Source organism: Tamandua tetradactyla, chromosome 26 (assembly GCF_023851605.1).
Source record: "Tamandua tetradactyla isolate mTamTet1 chromosome 26, mTamTet1.pri, whole genome shotgun sequence".
NCBI classification, from domain to species: Eukaryota; Metazoa; Chordata; class Mammalia; order Pilosa; family Myrmecophagidae; genus Tamandua; species Tamandua tetradactyla.
Window position 1 is genome coordinate 34,120,444 of NC_135352.1, and position 21,757 is coordinate 34,142,200.

At 32.4% G+C, this 21,757-nt stretch overlaps 1 long non-coding RNA gene across 13 annotated transcripts in view; it reads right to left on the reverse strand.

Annotated features, from left to right (window-relative positions):
* LOC143669743 (uncharacterized) overlaps positions 1–4,930 on the reverse strand; it is a 135,630-nt gene extending 130,700 nt beyond the window's left edge. For 10 of the 13 annotated variants that reach the window (XR_013169029.1, XR_013169030.1, XR_013169035.1 and 7 more), the window contains exons 1-2: positions 4,770–4,888; positions 3,545–3,634 (exon numbers count right to left, since the gene is read on the reverse strand). This is a non-coding gene — a long non-coding RNA (uncharacterized LOC143669743). Of the gene's footprint in view, positions 1–3,544; positions 3,635–4,769 lie in introns of all 13 variants that reach the window. The other 3 variants (XR_013169031.1, XR_013169032.1, XR_013169033.1) reach the window with 3 other exon arrangements.
* Positions 4,931–21,757: the final 16,827 nt, after the last annotated feature.

Here is a 21,757-nt window from a genome sequence, read left to right on the forward strand (position 1 = left end):
TCTCATGGTTTGGAACACTCAACTTAGTAATAATTAGTAAAGATGTTAATTCTCCTGAAACTGAATAAAGGTTAATTCTCCCGAAACTGAATAAAGGTTTAAATCAGTTCTTATAAAATTCCCAGCAAGATTTTTGTGAGATATAAACACGGTAATTCTAAGATTAATATGGAAGTCAAAGGAAATAGAATAACTAAAAACATTTTCGAAAAAGTAGAATAGGGTGAGTGGAATCATGCTACTTGATTTTATTATTTATCATATAGCTACAGTAATCAAGATTGTGTGATGTCGACATAAAGCTAGATACACAGATTAATTGAATATAATTGAGAGTCATAGAAAGTCCAGTTAAACATGCCCAAATGATTTTATACAAAGATACAAAAGAATTCAGTATATAAAGTTAACCTTTGCAGCAAAGGGTTCTTGGGCAATGGCACATCCAAAGACAAAGGAGAAGGGGCAGGAGGAGGGGTGGATGAGAATGAGATAAAGATGAATGGAGAGGAGAAAGAAGAGGAGGAGGAGGAGAATAAGAATAAGGAGAGTTTTAACCTAAGTGTTACATCTTACATAAAATTAACTCAAAATGGACTTGAACTTAAATGTAAAATAGAAAACTATAAAACGTCCTATTGAAAAATAGAAAGAAATATTTAGAATCTGGGGCTAAGCAGAAAGCTCTTTGCCTTGGTACCAAAAGCACGGCATATAAAAGGAAAAAATAATAAATAAGAATGCAACAAAATTAAAAACTTGTGCTTCATGAAAGAACCGTAAGGAGTGCAAATTGAAGCTATGAAGTGGGAAAAATATTTTTAAGGACATATCAAATGAAGAAATATTATTTTGAACATATTAAGAACCCCCAAAACTCCTTAGTGAAAAAACACAATTCAAATATGAATTGGGGAAAAGGTATGAATAGACATTTTACCCATAAACATGTAAATATATAGCCAATATATTAGCCGTTAGAGAGCTGAACATTAAAACTACACTAAGATAATTCTACATATCTATCACAATGATTATAATAAAATAAAATAATAGTGGCAGTAAATGCCAGCACAGATACTTTGCAGATGGGAATGTAAAGTGGTATCCATTCTGCAAAACATTTAGCAGTTTCTTTTTTATACAATTTGATAAAGTATATACTTACATTTCATATCACCATTCAAAGTATACAATGGCTCACAGTATCATCATATAGGCATGCATTCATCATCACAATCGATCTTTGAACATTTTCATTGCCCCCAAAATAAAAATAAGAATAAAAATTTTAAAAGTACACCCAAAACATTCCATACCCCTATAGCCCTTATTATTTATATATATTTTTGTCTGTATTTTCTTACTCATGTGAGGTTTTCACAATCATATAATCAACTTTAAAAAGCTATATAGTTATACAATCATCTTCAAGAATGAAGACTTTTGGATACAGTTCAACAGTATCAGAGTTTTCCCTTTAGCCACTCCGATATACCATAAACTGAAAAAGGGATATGTATATACTTCATAAGAGTACCCTCCAGAATGACCTCTATACTCTATTTGAAATCTCTCAGCTACAAAAACATTTTATTTCATTTTCCTTCCTCCTTTGGTCAAGAAGTCTCCCTCAATCCCTTGATGCCAGGGCCATGCTCATCCCTGGGAGCCATGTCCCACGTTGCCAGGAACATTTACCGGCACTAGGAATCACGTCCTATGTAGGGGCACAGAGCAGTGAGTTTAAGTGCAGATTTTGCTTAGAAAGAGAGATCACATCTGAGCCACAAAAGAGATTCTCTGGGGGTGATTTTTAGGTATAGATATAAGTTGGCTTAACTTCTCCTTTGCAGGAATGAGTTTCATAGGGGCAAGTCCCAAGATCAAGGACTTGCCCCATCAATTTGGCAGTCCCCAGTGCTTGTGAGAATGTCAGGTAATTCATTATGGCCACAGAGACTTCAGTGGCCGCACATGACAAAGAATATAAAATTTACAAATTCATTTCAGAAAAACCACTAAATAAGCAAACAAAAACAACATATAAAAACAATAGCAAGGTGGGCCATGGTGGCTCAGCAGGCAGAGTTCTCACCTGCTATGCCGAAGACCCAGGTTCGATTCCCAGTGCCTGCTCATGCAAATAAATAAATAAATAACCCTGGGTGAAGAGCGAGAGTCTGATTTCCAGAATTGCCAATTATATTATAAAAATGCCAAGTGTCAAATAAAAATTACAAGGCATGCAAGAAAACAAGAAAATATGACCCATACACAGTGCAAAAAAAAGTTGTTCAGGTTTGAAAGTATTCCTGCACCCTAGAAAAGCCATATTTTAATCCTGATCAATCTTGTGGGAGCAGCCATTTCTTCTAATCCTTATTCAGTACTATAGGTTGGAAACTTGGTTAGGTTGTCTCCATGGAGATGTGACTCACCCACTTGTGGGTATTAACCTATCACTAGTGGGAGATGTGACTCCACCTATTCCAGGTGGGTCTTGATTAGTTTACTGGAATCCTTTAAAAGAGGAGAAGCTTGAGAACAAGGGGAGAGCAAAGAGCAGGGTCACATAAATGGTGAGAGCCAGAGCTCATGAAACCAGAGGTCTTTGGAGATGAGGAAAGACCCCTGGGAGAGCTTCATGAAACAAGAAGCCTGGAGAGAAAGCTAACAGACATCACCAGGTTCACCATATGCCTTTCCAGTTAAGAGAGAAACCCTGAATGCCATTGGTCTTTTTGAACCAAGGCATCTTTCCCTGGATGCCTTAGATTGAGCATTTCTATAGAATGGCTTTAATTTGGACATTTCCATCACCTTAGAATTGTTAACTAGTAACTCATTAAATTCCCCTTTTTAAAAGTTGTTCCAAAAAATAAATTAAAAATTTTAAAAAGCTGTTCTGTTTCTGTTATACTGCATTCCAGCAGCTAGCAAACTAGAATAAAGCATTACATAAAAATTGTCCCTGAGGGAGACAAGATATTGGGCTTACTAGGCAAAGAATTTAAACCTCCTCTTTTAAATATGCCTAAAGAACAAAGGAACAGTGCCTAAAGAACTAAAATAATATATGAGAACAGTTTCTCACCAAATATAGATATTAATGAAAATGAACAAATACTTTTTTAAAAGTTGCAAACATTAAATCTGAGAAGAAAGGCATGATTGCTGAAATTAAAAATTCACTATAATAGCTCAATCAAAGTCAATAAAGTTGAAGACATGCTAATTGTGAAACATAAAGAATGAAGAAAATGTGAAAAGTCTGATAGATTTACAGGATGCCATCATACATATAAGCACACACATAATGGGAACCCCAGAAAGAGAGTAAAATGAGACAGGTGCAGAGAGTATAGTTGAATAATTAATGGCACAGCAAATTTGAGGAAAAACATTAATCTGCACATCCAAGAAACTCAATAAGCTCTAGGTAGAATAAGCTTAATAGGACCCAAACTTACACACCTCTGAATCAGACTGTTAAAACACAAAAAAAGAAAATCATGAAGACAGCAAGAAAGAAATCACTCACCAGTTACAAAGTGACCTCAATAATGTTAATACTTCATTTCGTATCAGTAACAACAGGGACCAGATTCAGTGGGTTGACATATTCAAAGCTCTGAAAGAAAAAAGAATGTCAACCAAGATTTCATAGCCAGTAAAACCATCTTTATAAAGGATGAAAAATTAAGACGTTCCAAGATAAAAAATGAAAGACTAAGAAAACCTATCACTAGCATACCTGTCCTAAAGTAAATACTAAACCTTCAGAATAAAATGAAAAGACATTAGTCAGTAACCAGGGTCCATATGAAGAAATAAATAGCACTGGTAAAGCTATTATATAGATAAATATAAAAGCAAATATAACTATTTTGTTTATGAATATTTTTGTCTTATTGGCTTAAAAACAACTGCATAAACCGTGCAATGTGAAAATAGTTTATGTGACAATAAAAGCACAAAGGAGAGGAAGTGAAGGAGTCATATTAAAGCAAAGTTTTGTATGCTATTGAAATTCAATTAGTATGAATCCTAATTAAAAGAGTATTAATTAAGAATAATTAAATGATCAATTCTTCTTTTAAAGCCTTCAACTGGTAGGAAAAGGATTCTGTCATTGTTAGAGGCAATCTTTTAGTTGATTGCAGATATAATCAGCCATTGATGCAATCAACTTAAAATGCTTTAAATCAACAAAATAGCATCACAGTACACATCAGGACAGTGGCATGACCAAATAACTGGATGCCATAACCTAGCCACGTTGAGTAGGTTCATCATCATACTCCAGAACAGACCATAAGTAAAGTCACAAAATGCATCTCAATAAGTTTAAAAAGATTGCAATCATACAGAGTATCTTCCCCAACCAAAAGGAATGAAATAGGAAATTAGAAATGGTAGGAAAACTGGAAAATTCACAAACACATGGAAATTAAACTATACATATTAAATAGCCAATTGGCCAAAAAGAAATAACAAGGTAAATTAAAACATACATGGAGAATGAATGAAAATAAAAATACAAAATACCAAAACTTATGGGATATAATGAACAGAGCACTCACAAGAGAAATTTAAGTCGGTAAATATTTACATTAAAAAATTATCTCATATACACCCAACAAATTTAGAACAGGGGCTCAGAGAGGGATGTTCATAGCAGCATTATTTACAATTTTCAAAACATAAAAGTAACCCAGTTGTCTATCCACCAATAAGTGGGTAAGTGAAATGTTGTGTAGACATACAATGGACTATCAGTCAGCCATCAAAAGGGATGAGATTCTTGTACATGCAGCAACATAGACGAACCTTGAAGGCATCATGATGAGTGAAACAAATCAAACCCAAAAGGACAAGTATGATCTCACTGATATGAAACAATTAGAATAAGCGAACTCATTGAGCCAGAATCTAGAATATAGGTTGCCAGGAGACAGAATGTAGATAAGGCATAGGAAGTTGAGGCTTTAAGTACACAGAGTTCCAGTATGAAATGATGGAAGGGTTTTGGTATTGCAGGGTGATGATGGCAGCCCAACAATGTGAACGTAATTAAGAGAACGAAAATATATTTCTGAGTGTTTATAAAAGGAGACAGGTTATGTTCTATAATGTAAATTTAAAAATGCATGAAACTGCACTACATAAACAGTAACCTTAAGTTACAACATGGACAAAAGTTAATAGTTCAACTATAAAAATAATCTTTTATTAATTATAATAAATGTACCACACCAATGCAAGTCAATATTAGCGGGGTATACGAAATCCTGTATTTTATTCATGATTTTTCTATAAACACAACTTCTCCAATAAAAAAGTTATTAAAAAATCTCAAATCAACAACCTAATTTTATAACCTAAGGAAATAAGAGATGTAATGCAGACGAGCAGAAGAAAGGAAATTTTATAGACGGAGATAAATTAAATAGAAAATGGAAAACCGATACAAAAAATCCATGAAAGCAGAAACTGATTCTTTGAATGGATCAACAATATTGAAAAAACTTTTAATGAGAGAACCTAAAAATAAATGAGAGGATTCAAATTTCTAAAACCACAAATTGAAGTGGACACTTCACTACTGAATTTATGACAATAAAAATGAATATAAGAGAATAATATGAACAATCGTATGAGAACTAGTTAGAAGACCTAGATGGCATAGACATACGTGCAGAAACACAGAAACTGCAAGGCTGACTGAGGAAGACATACAAAATCGAAATTCACTAACAACATGTAAAGAAATGTAATCAGCGATCAAAACCTTTTGAAGAAAAGTACAAGAATTGTTGGCTTCTCTAGTATATTCTATCAAACTGAAGTAAGGAATTAAAACTAACACTTATCGGGGGGCATGGGTAGTTCAGCGGTAGAATGCTCGCCTGCTATGCAGGAGACCCGGGTTCAATTCACGGCCCACGAGAAAACTATGAGTTCCCAGATTCTTCAAAAATAGAAGAGGAGGGCATGCACTTCCCTCATTCATTTTATAGGAACAGTGTTACCCTGATACCTAAGCCAGATTAAGACATCACAGGAAAAGGAAACTAAAGACCAATATCCCTTAAAAGTATATGTGCAGTAAAGCCACAACAAAATGCTAGCAAGCTGAATCCAGGCACATATTTGAAGGATTATACACCATGACTGTTCTAGTTTGCTAGCTGCTGGAATGCAATATACCAGAAATGGAATTTTAAAAGGGGAATTTAATAAATTGCTAGTTTACAGTTCTAAGGCTGTGAAATTGTTCAAATTAAAACAAGTCTGTAGAAATTTCCAATCTAAAACATCGAGGGAAAGATACCTTGGTTCAAGAAGACTGATGGTGTTCAATGTTTCTCTCTCAGCTGGAAGGGTTCATGGCAAACATGGCGATGTCTGCTAACTTTCTCTCCAGGCCTCTTGCTTCATGAAGCTCCCTGGGAGGTGTTTTCCTTCTTCATCTCCAAAGGACCTTGGTGGTTGGACTCTAAGGTTCTTTCATCCTTCTGTCATGGCTCTGTGCTCTCTTCTCATTCTCAGAAGTGACTCTCTCCAAAATGTCTCCTCTTTTATAGGATTCCAGAAAACTAATCAAGACCCATGTAGACTAGGTGGAGATAACCTAATCAAGTTTCCAACCTATAGTACTGAATAGGGAATGGAAGAAACTGTTGCTCCCACAAGATTAAAGTATGGCTTTTCTAGGGTACATAAATTCTTTCACATGGACGCAATGACCAATTTGGATTTAACCCAGATGTATGTAAGAGATAGGCAACATTTAAAAAATAATCTATTTAATATATCACAGTAATAGAATGGAGGCAACAATTAATACATGATCACAGTATTGATGCAAATGTAACAGGTGACAAAATCCAATACTTTTTTGTGATAAGAAGGAAAACATATAAGCTAGGCATTATAAGGGAAAATTCTTAATATCGTAGAGGCCATTTATGAAACCCACGGGTAATTTCATAGTCAATGGTGAAAGACCAGAAGCATCCCCAAGATCCGGAACAAGAAAACAGATGTCCACTCTCACAACCGCCAGTTCACATACCAATGTAAGTCCCAGCAGAACTGTTAGTCAAGAAATATAAAACGTTTCCAACTGGAAAAGGAAGAAATATGAATATCTATTCACAGGTGACATGATCTTACATAGAAAACATTCTAAAGAGTCCACCAAAATACTGTCAGATTAATAATATTAAACAGTATTAATTGTATTCACTAACAAATACGTGAGCTTGGCCAAGTTGCAGGATACAATATCCACACACAAGAATCCATTGTATTAGATAAACTAGCAAAGAAAAATTAAAAAAAGGAAATTAGGAAATCTATTCAGTTTATATGAATAACAAAAAGAATAAATTTCTTAGGAATAAATTTAAAGAAAGGCATATAAATTTGGATACTCAAAACTAGAAAATATAATTAAATGAAATTAAAGAAATTCTAAATAAATGAAAAGATATTATATGCCATGGATTGGAAAAACATACTTTTAAGATGGTAATATTCATAAAGTTTTGAAAATTTTGAATAATGCTGCTATGAACATCAGTGCACCAATTTCTGCTCAAGTCCCTGCTTTCAATTCTTTAGGTACGTATGAGGCAATTTTCTTTAATGTACATATTTAGAGACTTAAATTTCCCTTGTGAGTGCTGTGGTCACTATATCCCATAAATTTGGGTATTTTATACTTTCATTTTCACTCATCTCAAGGTATATTTTAATTTGCCTTACTATTTCTTGTAGACCAATTGGCTATATATTATGTTCAGTTTAATTTCCACATATTTGTGAATTTTCCAATTTTCTACCATTTCTGATTTCTGGTTTATTCCTTTACGGTTGGAGAAGATACTCTGCATGATTTCAATCTTTTTAAATGTATTGAGATGTATTTTGTGGCTTTACCGACGGACTGTCCTGGCGTGTGATGATTAACCTCCACAGCTTGGCTAGGCTATGGAGTCCAGCAGTTTAGTACTGAGACATGTTCCAACATGGCTGTTCCTCAAAAACATGAGTCAAAGAAGCCAATCACATGAGATTCCATTTCTTTGAAACTTTAAGGAGAAGTAAATCCATAGACAAGGAAAGAAGATTGGTGGTTGCCAGCAGCCAGAGGGGGAGGACAGGATGTGGAGAACGGGGGCGGATGCATAATTAACAGGGGCTGGACTTTGGAGGTGATAAAAAATGTTTTGGAACTTGATAGAGGTAACGGTTACACAACATTGTGAAGATACTAAATGATGCTCAATTGTGGCCTTTACAATGGTTAATTTTATTTTAGGTAACTTCCATTTCAATAAGAAGAAAAAGAATAAATTGAAAACTTGGACTGCACCAAAATTAAATTAAATATGCCTGCTCTTTGAAAGATGCTACTACCAATATTTAAAGAAAAGCCATATATTAAAGAAGAAAATATTTATAAATCATAAAATCCTATCTCTGAAAGGACATATTCCTAGAATATATAAAGAACTCTCAGACCTCAATAATAAAAACTCTACCATATTTAATAAATAGGCTGTCAATTTGACTAGACAATTTAGCATAGACTTTACATCTGTAAATTAAGGTGGCCATTTAATAATTGTTTTAAAATTCTGTTTTCTAAATGAATGAAATGCTTCAAAGTAAATGAATAAAGGAAAATATCAGGGTAGATATTTTCTTAGAATATAATTGGGTCCTGCAGGTATCTGTTACTTGAGGTGAACTAAGTAGTCTAACAATCAAAGGAACATGTAGAAAAGGCAACAATTTTATCTACATAACACCAATTTATATTCTATAATAAAATTAAAATAATACATAATAGAAATGGGTATAGATAGATCAATTGAAAGATCTAGAGGTTATTAAATAAGGGATATTCCCCTGTTCACCTAATAATGGAGGAGAGAGAGATGTGTCCCAATTCACTGTATCTACCTGCAAATGAGCAAGAAGCATCCCTTATAGTCAGGTCTCCATGTGATACAGAAACTCTGCTACTCAGAGAAACCAGGCGAGTTGTAGTTGGTAATGGCAAAGGAAGTGTGTTCAGGAGGCAGTCTTCATAAAATCCCTACTATGTTTATACTATTAATTTCTAATGTAACCTTATCAGCATGATAAAAAATTTTGGAATTTTTTTGGAGACATCTTCATAGACTAGTCCATGGGCAATTTTTGTAAATTTCTATGTGTTGCTAAAATAAATGTATACCATCAATTTATTGGATATAGAGATTTACTTATTATGTCAAGGTTGTTAAATGTATTTTCCAAATTTTCTATATATTTTTTATTATTAAAATATTTGTTATTGGCTAAAGCCAATCGGTTCTCGTAGAAGGGAAAGAGAGGCACATGGTATACACTTTTAAAAAATTAAATCATTTTACAAGTTAAAACTAAAGTGTTCTAATCTTTAGTGATTTTTAAAAATGCATGTAAAACTTTATCTTCTAACAAGCTTTCATTTGCACAAGTAGATGGGAAAACTACAGACGCAGACCAGATGAGGCTGCATTCAACTTTTAATTAAGGCCTCAATTGTCAGTCACCAAGGAGATATTTTCCAGTTAAAAGTTAAAAGCATAACATATCATGTATACTTTTGCAAATTATTTTTCCATTTGATCTATGAGTAGTTATAAGAGTGATGAAATCTATTATGATTGTGGAAGTGTCAGTTTCTTCTTTTAATAATTTTGGGTTTTGCTTCATATATATTCATACGATATTATGACTGCCACATTTACGTGTATATTGTTCATTTTATCACTAACCCCTTGGGGAAATTTCTTTCCTCTGTTAATGTTGTCAAACTTAATATCTATTAAAACTAACATTAATATGGCAGTACCAACTTTATTTTGGTTGATATTTACTAGATATATCTGTTTCCATTCCTTTATTTGCAACATTTCTGTTTAATATTTGTTTCTTTTAAACTTCGAAGAACAAGAATGATTTTTACTGCTTCTCAGTTTTGTTAATTCTCATTTTAGCAGGGGAGGTTAAACATTCATTATGATTAGTAAGGTAGTTGGAATTATCTTGGTGTAACATTTGTTTTTTACTCAATATACTCTTTCTTTCTCATCTTCTCCTGGTTGAAGCTAACTACTTTACTAGTCTTTGTCATATTCTCTTATTGAAGTTAACTCCTTCACTAATTCTTTCAGTGAGGTCTCATGTGATGAAATTTCTAATTCTTTGAAAATATGTTTATATATCATCTAAATTACTTAGTCTGCTAATATCAGAAATCCATAATAAGAAATGTAAGCTCATAAAATACATATTTTTAATGAGATATTTACTTACCACAAAATTGAGTTTTTAAAGTGTTATTTGTGGTTTCAATGTTTCTCTGGCTTTAAGTGTATTCACACATTTGTGCAATAATCACCATCAAATCCAGAAAATTTTCTTCAACCTCCGAATAATAACATATCTATTAACAGTCACTATTCATTCCCTCTATCTGTGGTAATCATTAATCTAACTTCTGTCCATATGGATTTCCCTACTCTGGAGATTTTATAGAAATGAAATAATAAAAAATGTGGCCTTTTGTCTCTTTCACTTAATATGACATTTTCAAGTTTCATCCATATTATGGCATGTATCAGTGCTTCATTCCTCTTTCTGGTAAGGTGAAACTTCATTGCATGAATACATATTTTACTTTTTTTTTAACATGGGCAGGCACCAGGAATCGAACCCGGGTCCTCTGGCATGGCAGGCAAGCACTCTTGCGTGCTGAGCCACTGTGGCCCAATACGTATTTTATTTAACCATTTCGTTGAGAGTTTTTCCACTTTTTTAGCTATTATGAGTAATGCTACGATGGCATTCACTTACATATATTCTTTTTTTTTTGTAGCCTATATGGTGGGGTCACATTTCATTATCTCTCCATGTGAGTATCCTGTTATTGCAGCACCATTTGTTGAGTTTTGTTTGTTTGTTTTGCTTGTTTATCGTTTTCTGGAAAGTGCATTGACCAGGAATCAAACCTGGGTTTCCCACATGGCAGGTAAGAATTCTACCACTGAATTGCCCTTACAGCCCACCCCCCCGCATGCACATTTTTGTAGATATATTTTTAAAATTAGTTTTGGTACATTACTAGTTGTGGAATTGCTTGGTCATATGATAACTTTGCATTTAGCTTTTTGATGAGCTGACTATTTTTTCGAGGAATTCACAAGTTATTATATAAAGTGGTCACATCATTAAAAAATGCCATCTGCAGTGTATGAAAGTTTTTTCTCCATATCATTATAGATACAGAATATCTATCTCTTCAATTACATCAAGTGATAGAGGGTATCTATCTCTTCAATTACAGCCATCCTAATGGGAGTAGAGTGGTATCTCATTCTGGATTTGATTTGCATTACTCTAAGAACTGATGATGTTGAGTACCTTTTCATGGGCTTATTGATCATTTATAAATCTTCTTTGGATAAATGCCCATTTAAATCATTTGTTCATTCTAAAACTTTTTATCTGTCTACTTATTTTAGGATTGTAAGGGTGCTTTATATATTCTAGCCACTAGACCTATATCACATATAAAAGTAGCAATTTTTTTTCCAAATCTGCATGGTATCTTTTCACTTTCTTGATAGTGCTTTTAAGCACAAATGTTGGTGTTTTATTTTGATGAAGTCCAATTAATCAATTTTTTCTCTTTTGGTGAATATGCTTTTGCTGTCTTATCTAAACAATGACTGCATAATTGGAAGTCCAAACATTTGTGCCTACATTTCCTTCTGAGATTTTATTTACATTTATTTTTTTAAGTTACTTGTATGTTCATTTTGAGTTAATTTTGTTATATGATGTGAAGTAGGGGTTGAAAGTCATTTTTCTGTATGGGAATATCCAGAAATAATAGCATTAATTGTTGAAAATATTTTTCATTACCCATTAAATTTCTTGCCACCATTTAAAAAAATAAGTTTATTATAAATGCATGTTTAGTTCTTGGTTCTCAATTCTATTCCATTGATCTATATGTTTATTTAATGTCAATGCCAGACTATCTTATTTGCTATAGCTTTGTAGCAATTTTGAAATCAGAAAGTATGGGCCTAAAACTTTGATTTTCTTCTAAAATCTAAAGATTAGAATCTAAAGATTGCTTTGGCCCTTTTGGATGCCTTGCATTTCATATGAATTTTGGGATCATCTTGTCAATTTCTTTGAAATCATAGCTGGGATTTGGGGAGACATTGCACTGAATTAGTAGATCAATTTGGAGAGTATTGCCAATATTAAGTCTTCCTATTAACCAACTCAGAATATCTGTTTATCAGGTCTACTTTTAACTTCTTTCAGTAACAGGTTGCAATTTTGAACACACAAGTCTTACTTCTTTTGTTAACTTTGTTCCTAAGTGTTTTGCCCTTTTAATATCATTGGAAACGGAATTCTTGCAAATGTAATTTTATTTTTGTTTAGTTCATTGTTAGTGGATAGAAACACAATTGATTTTTGTATATTAATTGTGTATGTCGGAACTATTTGTTAGCTATTACTTATGTTTATGATTTTCTATGTAAGACATTATGTCATTGCTGAATAAAAATAGCTTAACTTCTCTTTCAATATGGGGGTATTTTGTTTTGTTCATTCCTATTTACCTTGACTAGCAGCTGCACTACAAACTATGATAAGAAGGAACATACTTGTTTTTTTTACCAGGACTATTTTTTGAAAAGACCATCATTTCTCCACTGAACTGGGTTTGCTGATTCAAAGATCACTTGTGTATAAATTTGTGGGTCTACTTATGGACCCTTTATTCTGTCCCTCTTGTCTATTTATCCATCCTGATACCAATATCAATCTGTGATGATTACTGTTGATTTATAATACATATTGAAATCAGATTGCACAAGTCCTTCCATTTGATTTTTCTTCAAAGCCCTTTTGGAAATTCTATGTGTTTTGCATTTCCATATAAATTTTAAAATCTGATTGTCAAATTTAACACAAAAAAGCCTGCTGATATTTTAATTAGGATTGTGTTGAATATACAAATCAGTTTGGGGAGAACTGACATCTTAACAATATTGAGTCTGCCAACCCATGAACGCTATAAAGCTTCTCATGTGATTATGTCCTTTAATTTCACTCATTATTGTTTGTAGTTTTCATCGTGTGGATCTTTCACATCTTCAGTTAAGAGAAATTTTAAATTGCATTGATTATTTTTATTTCAATTTCTGATTGTTCCCTGTTAGTATAAACAAATAAATTTTTTACATTGATTTTTGTACTCTATAACATTTTATACTTACATATTTTAGCTCTCATAGATTTTCTTTAATGATTTAGAAAGAAACAAAATAAGGCAGATAAGAAGAAAATGTGTTCTCTGTATATTTAAGTCTTGTATCCATAAATCTGCAAACCCACATAAAGTATGCATGCAATGATAATAGTGTTTAAGAGGTAGGAAGCTATGCTGAGAAAAGATTATAAATTCTCTCTATGGAAATGTCGGGGAAATTTTCACAAAGAAATTACTGCTTGTATAAGATTCTCGAATGAACAGAAGTTCACCAGATGCCACAGTCTGGGGAGAACATTTTAGAGTGTGTGACCAGCTCAACATATTCAATACCTTGGTTTGTTTGGAAATTGTAAGCAGGTTTGGAATAATTGAAGTTTGCAGTACAAAATAGAGAAGGGATGAAATACTAAATTAGAGAAGCAGAAGTAATTAGTCATAGACTGATTAATTAATTATTGCTGCGGGGTGTGCATGGTCGGAGAATCGAACCCAGGTCCCCCGCCTGAAAGACGAGCATTCTACCACTGAACTACCCCAGGTTAGCTTACTTATAAAAGGAGGAATTATGATTGGATTTGTGTTTTGGTTTGATCCCACTTTCAGTAGCATGAAGAATTGATGTGATAAAGTAAAATACATTGAGCAGAAAGATTATTTATGAAATATTTGTAACATTGTTTGAGTTCTAGAGATTAAGATGAGAACCAGCCTAAATTAAATGTTGACAGGGAGATTGAATAGGTGTGAAGACATTTGAGAGATTTTAAAGAGCTAAATTAATTGGACTTAGAACTAGTTGACTAGGGACGTTGAAGGGGAAAAGTGGAGACCTACAACATTGATTAACTATGTGTTTTCATGATAGGATGCAAGTGGATAGGGTTATGGAAGTTAGAGAAACAAAAGTTAAGAAAGGTTTGAATCAGGGAGGGGAATTGAGACCAAGAAATTGGAAATGATGAGTTCAGTTTTTGTTATATTGAATTTGTGTTATAATAGAAGCATCCAAAAAAACAGTCTTGCAAATATTCTCTGAGGTTCAGAACTAGAGATCTGAATGTGCTGATTAATTTCATATCTATCATCCCTATGCGTTTCTAAGCTTTCTGAGGAAAAGGAATCTTTGAAATCCAAAGTGAGTAAAATATAGTAAGTTCGCATCACTTCTTCCTCAATCAATGAAGTAACTTAAAATGAACTGAAGATCCCTGAACTTTTGTAACATTCCTATATATTCCATGTTGTACGATATGGAAAGGTTAAAGTTTTCCATTACAAAGAATGCTTAGGTTTATGTTAACGTATTTGAGTGAGGTATTCAGAATTTTCCAGTTGTACTCATAAATGCAGATCCAAGGGAAAATTTTAAACCCTGTTATTTTGAATCATTCACAGTAGATTGACATGTAACCTCTCACTTGAAAAAAAAAAGACTCATCCAACCTTTTAACAAATTAAAACTGATGTAGTTTTTTATACAAGAAGAAGGAAACTAAACTTCCAAGATTTTCATTCAAATTCAACTGGCACAAGACCTGAAATCAATATATTGCAATTATTGGAGCACCCATCTTTTCTATTTGGGTTACATTCTTAGAAAGTTCATTTTTTTTTCATTTCTTTTGATATTAACTAATAGTATTGCCAGAAATCGACCATCATGGTTAATGCATTAGTACACTGAAATCTCCAATATTACTCTTAATACAAATAGTTTGTATTATCTTATACAATCACTTTTTTGACATGAACTAAATTACTTAATATAGTGGTGACAAAAACTGCTAAATGAAAGCCATCATTACATTCAGCTAGAAAGAAATTTATTTAACTGGTCACGATTCTGACTGAAATAACTGCACTAAATTTGTTAATAGGTCCGTGAATTTTTATGGGAAACAATTTTTAACTGTTCCACTGACAGTTCAACATTTGTAAGACTAGCTCTAGTTCTACCATCATTTCACTGCATGAATTTCAAATATACATTTGGCAAGCAACAGGAAATTACTTTATCTACAGTGTCTACTCTGAAATATAATTTAGGACATGCTGTTTATTCTTCTGTTTTTAATAGCATCTACTGAGCAATCACTTTTATTGAGAATCCAAACAACAGGAATTTATTTCATGCTCTATAATTTTATGAGAAACAAGTGATAAGATTTGTTTCAAGGCTAACACAAAGACTGAATTCATAAGAATAACTTGAAGACTATGGTCCGTATAAATGCTATATTAATAATGATGCATTCCTTACAAAGACACTGTATGTAAATAGAAAAAAGGTGATTATTATTGACTGAGCCATCAGAAGAAGTTAGCTCTGGAGCTTAACTCCCTGGATTTAAATCATTATTTAATGTTGCAGATCATTGTAGTTTATCCATGGAAAAATTGGAATGTATCCGTATGCATGTTAATTCTCAGTTCATTAGAAATATTTATTTATTTATATAAAATAAACTTATGAAGAGCTGACTATTATTATCACCATTATACAGATGAAGAAACTGACATGCTCAGTGGTTGCAAAACATGCCCAATTCCAACAGCTGGTAAGTGTTGAAACTGTGTTATCAGACTGAGTCCCCACAAGTACCTAGGCTCTTTAGTTCATTGTATAGATGTTCAAAATGTATTGTTTTAGAAGCATAAAGTGGTTGATCTAGCACTCCCACAGGATTCACTGAATGGAAAGTAATATCTGTATTTTAAGATAATATAATCTTTTTTTTTTTTTTACAGGAATCGAACCCGGGTCCTCTGGCATGGTAGGCAAGCATTCTTGCTTGCTGAGCCACCGTGGCCCACCCTAAGGTAATATAATCTTAATTGAAAGTTGCAACTATCATTTATTTTCCCGGAAGATATCAGCAAAATAAGGTTTGGACTCTTGAATTGATTATAAATTGAATGCTGAATTACATTAGAAAGCATGCTATAGAAAATACTGTACAGTTCTATATGGCCATTATTGTTATTATTCTTTGGGTAAAACAGTGATGTTAAAAAAACAGTAATTTCGCACTTTTTTTTTTAATCTTCTTTTATTAGAATGTCAGTTTTAGATTCATTGCATCCATGCGGTATATCTGCTCTTCACTATTTGCCAAAAATGTCATTTATTATTTCTACTTATCATTTTCCATTAGGTTCCTTCAAAACTTTAAGTCTCCTAGATATGCAAAGAATGGGTTGTACTAGAATTATACTGGATGGCATCCTTGGTTGTACAAAGAGTCATTTTCAGTGGCCAGCAGAAGCATTGATTATGTTAATTCGGTCTGCACTCTGTGGTCATCCAGTGAGTCTTAACACATCTATTTTTATTTATTTGCTTGTTTTACTGCTTTACAGACGTTTTGAATAATGAAATTGCTCATGTTTCATCCTCCAATAGGTAAACGGAAGTTCTGTAGCAAAATACTTCCCTATAGCAAGTTGAAAGTTGTATTCAAAAGCAAGAATGCATTTTGTGTGCTTTTCTCACACCTGGATTAAATGCATTTCTTTTCATTTCTTTTGGCTTTTATTATATATCGTTGATATCTATCTATCAATTGTATCTATCTATGTAGCTACCATCTATCCCTCTCTATCTATCATAGTAATAATTTATATAATTTGTACGTAGTGAAGAGTGATATCTACATTAATACATATAACAAATAAAAGCAGACAGAAAGCATGGAATACTTTTCAGGCCTTCTAAAAAGTTGCAGTTTCAGAGACAGAGCCCATGAAAGCCTAATCAAAAATAGATATTATAAGAATTGGCCTTCCATAGGCCCATCAATCATGATACATTCAGTCTTACTTACTAAATGCTTTTAAGAGTTTTATTATAGATATTTATGGTCAAGGATGAAAGAGATCTGCGAATTTGGAACACAGAATTTAGAGCAGTATTTATAATTCTGTTAAAGAAGGGTTTGCATGATCGAAATGTTGTTCTCATGGAGTGACAAGAATGAAAGCTGCCAATCAACTCTTAAAAGAAGATAAACAAGTGAGTCTTATAAATATAAGCTACTACATTTGAGGATCCTAGCAGGTAGTAACTCATTAAATGAGAGATATAGATCTGTTGTGATGTAAAAGGCACAGGGCAGCCTCCCTCAAAAAGGGACTCAAAGCTTAGGTTTTGCTGTTATTATTATTGCTTGTTCATTTGTTTGTCTTGCATGATAGGATACTTCCGTATCCTATTGCTTTGGCTCTGTAAATAGTAATCCTTGATAGGGACAAAAGCATTTATCTTCTATTTGTAAACACTAGATTGGAATCTAACATACCATAAAGAAAAGCACACAATTCATAAGTGGACTGGGGAATGAATTTTCACCAAGTGAAGTATGCATGTGACCAGCACTTTAGATAAAGAAACAAATCATCAACAGAACTACAGAAGCTTCTTTGCCATTTTCTGTCACTAAACTCTGCAAGAATAACAATTATTCTGACTTCTAGCACCAAAGATGAATTTTGCCAGTTTTTGAGTTTTACATAAATGAAATAATGCAGCATGCGCTCTTTACCTTTTGTTTCTTTAATTCAACATTTAGAAACTGTGACGTATCCATATTAGTTTGAATGTAGTTATAGATCATTCATTCTCAACATCTGCGATAGAACTTCCTGCAGCATTATCAATATTTACACTGTCATATTTTCACTGTAAAATACAGTACTCATGAGTCACAAATGGATGCTGAGCACTTGGGATATACCTAAGTGTAAACGAGAGACAAAAATATTTAATTTAATTTTTATTTAAACTAATTTAAATTTAAAATCAAACAATCATATGTGTGGCTACTGGTTACTTCACTGACATCATAATATAGAACATAATCTTGTGAGAATATGCCGCAATGTGACAGCACATTCTTCTGTGGAAATACATTTGAGTGGTTGTATATTTACACTGTAATAAATGGTGTTTTTATGCAATATCTTTTAAATATCTTTGTGAGCATACCTATATATTTCTACTGGGCAATTATGTAGGAGAAAACTTTTGCAAGTTTCAAATTTAACAGATACAATGCAAAATGTCTCTTCAGACTGGCCACACCAAATTACCCTCTTAACACCAGCATGCAAGTGTCTTAGTGTCTCATACTCTCATTAATGGTATTGCCTGTTTCTTTCATATTGGTAGATATATAATACAGAATTATAATTTTAATTTCCATTTTTCTGCTTATTAAAGAAAGAGAGAATATTTTCATGTTTTTACTGGCCATCTGTGTTTTCAGTCTTGTAAAACAACCATTAGCCTTTTGGTCATTTTTCTATTTAGTTGTCTGCTATTTTCTTATTGATTTGTTGGGAAATTCCATATTCTGTATATAGCACCTTTGCTAAATATATGTATTGCAATACATTTTTCTATTCTGCAGCTTTCCTTTTAAATATTTTAAGGGAGACATGATAAAAAGATTTCTTATTTTGAATGTACTCATTTATTTTTTCCTTTTTCACTAGAAATTTGGATTTCCCCTAATAAGCAATGACTACCCCAAGCTCATGAAGATAATCTCATATATATATATATATATATTCCAACACCTTTATTGTTTTGCTGTTTGCATTTAGGGTGATTATGCATCTGGGATTGATGTTTGTGTGTGGTATTTTTTCCATATAGAAAGCTAATTGCCCCAATGATATTGTTCAATTCTTGCATATCTTAAAATCAGAATTTATCCTTCCAACTTTCTTTTCATTCTTATAAATTTATTTGTTCTTCTTCAACTCATTCTCTTTTATAACAAGCTCTGAGGGGAAAACAAGAAAAAGACTTAGTCAATTACTCAAATGGGAAAACCCCAAACTGATCGATGGTGGAAGTCTTCATTATTTAAGGGAAATCTCAGATTAAAAATATGAGGCCATGCCAAATCTTGTAATACTATTAACTACTGGAATATATATAAAGGTTTATAGTCTTAGAGTATCTATGAGATTAGAATTTGGGGGTGGGCAGAAGTTCCAATATATTTCTACTAGAAATACTAGCATTATAGAGTACATTTTAATTTCAATTTTATTAAAATTCAAAAGGAAAATTTAAAGCTGTTATACCCATGATTAGTAACATAAAATAACTGAATGGGATCAACTGAAAAATCTTAGAATTCATAAGTTATTTCAATGACTTATTGGATATAAAATACATATATACAAATCAGTAACTTTCCCATACTATCAGTAAAATCAGTTATGATGTTTCACAATTAAAATATTTTTCTAGTGGTTCAAAGCAAAGAAAATGTTTGATAACTATTTCAAAGAAACTAAAGAAAGATATTCAAGCTTTACAAGCATATATTAATAAAAATTTACTAAAAATGCTAAAAGACACACTGATATTTTATGAACATATTTCATTTTAAATAGTTTTCAATTCTGTCCTAATTGATGGATAAACTTAATAAAAAATACCAACATATTTACTTGTAATAGAATAAATGTAATTGGCACATTTGAATTCATTAATAGAAGTAAATTAAAGAAAATATAGATCTATTTTCATTTGTATGGTCTCTGAAACACTATAGCATTGAAAACAACTTAAAATCATAGATAAATATAGTACTAGTCTTTCTAAAGCCATCATTAGCTGGGTTTGGCTTTAAAACAAGGATATTACAAGAAAGAAAAAATATAGGAGAATCTTACTCATAAATTTAGATGTAAAAACCCCAAATGATATATTAATGACTTAAATAGACTACATTCTGTCCCCTCCTCTCCTCCTTTTCTTTTCCCTCCCCTCTCTTCCCTTCCCCCTCCTCTCATCTTCTGGTCTCTCCTCTCCTCTCTTTTCTCTCTCTACCCCTTCCTCACACCTATATAATAAGACATAAGTTTTTTTATTCTAGTACTGAAAAGATACTTTAACGTTTAAAAATCAAATGGCAAAAATTATCAAGGAAATATTAGCAAGTCAAGTAGAACAATTTACATACACACACACAATTGGAATTTATTAATATATACCACACACAATTGGAATTGATTACAGGTATGCAAAGCAGATTAAGAATTCAAAACTAAGTAAATGTAATCCACTATATCAACAGGCTAAAGGAGTGTGTTCATCTGAATTGAAAAATCATTTGAAAGAATCCATTTATGATAAAAGTCTCAGCAAGTTAAGAATAGAAGGGAATTGACTACTTACTTGACTGATAAAGGACACATGCAAAATACACACCTAATAAAAATAATGGTGAAATACTGAATTATTTTACCTTAATATCAGATAAAAGGCAAGTATCCCCATTATTACCCCTCTTAGTCAATGAAGTACTGGAAGTCCTAACTAGCTTAATTAGCAAAAGAAATAATAACAATTCAATATGAGGCTTTTTGTGTCTAGGTACTTTCACTTACCATAATACTTTCAAGGTTCATCAATGCTGTAGTATGTACTAGTACCATATTCCCTCAATAGATAAAAAATATTCCTCCCTGTGAATACAGTATATCTGCCTAATCACTCATCAGTATGGGTACCTAGGTTCCCTCAACTCTCTAGACATTAGGAAGAATGCTTCATGAAAATGTATGTACAAGACCCTCATGTACATATATGCCCCAACTCTCCAGGGTTTGTACTCAAGAGTGGAACTAATAAGTCATATGATAACATCACATGCAATGTTTTGAGAAACTGTGAAAATTCTCTCCAAAAACCACTGCTGCATTCCAAATTAAAATCCGAAAAGCATGAGGGCACCGATCTTTACATCTCCCTGCCAACATCAATCACTGTCGATCCTGTTTACTATAGACATCTTAATTTGTGGCATAGTATTTTGGCTTTGATTTGGATTTCCTTAATGAATAATGATGTTGAGTATCTTTTCATGGGTTTCTTCATCATTTGTATAGCTTCTTAGGAAAAATGTCTTTCCCATCTTTCAATTGATTTTTTTTTCTTTTAGAGAAGTTGCGATTTATATAACTATCATGTATAAATTATAGGATTCCCATAAACTATGCTATTATTAACACCTTGCATTGGGGTGGAGCATTTATTACCATTAATGAAAGCATATTTTTAGACTTGCACTGTTAACTATAGCCCAAGGTTTAATTCATGGCTAATTCTTTGTGTTATGCAGGTCTATGGATTTCAATGATTTTTTTATTCTTTTAATAAATATGCAATTTATATTATATAACAATAATAAAAATGAGTGAATTGTGCATTCATTTGAAGAAACTAGATAAACAAACTAAACCTAAAGAATGTAGAAGAAATATTAAATATACAAAATGTTAAATATGCAAAATGTTAAATAGAGAATGATATAACAAAGGCATTTGTCTTTGAAAGTCTTAAAACACTAATTAAAGGAAAAATCCCTGGCAGGTATGATTATAAAATAA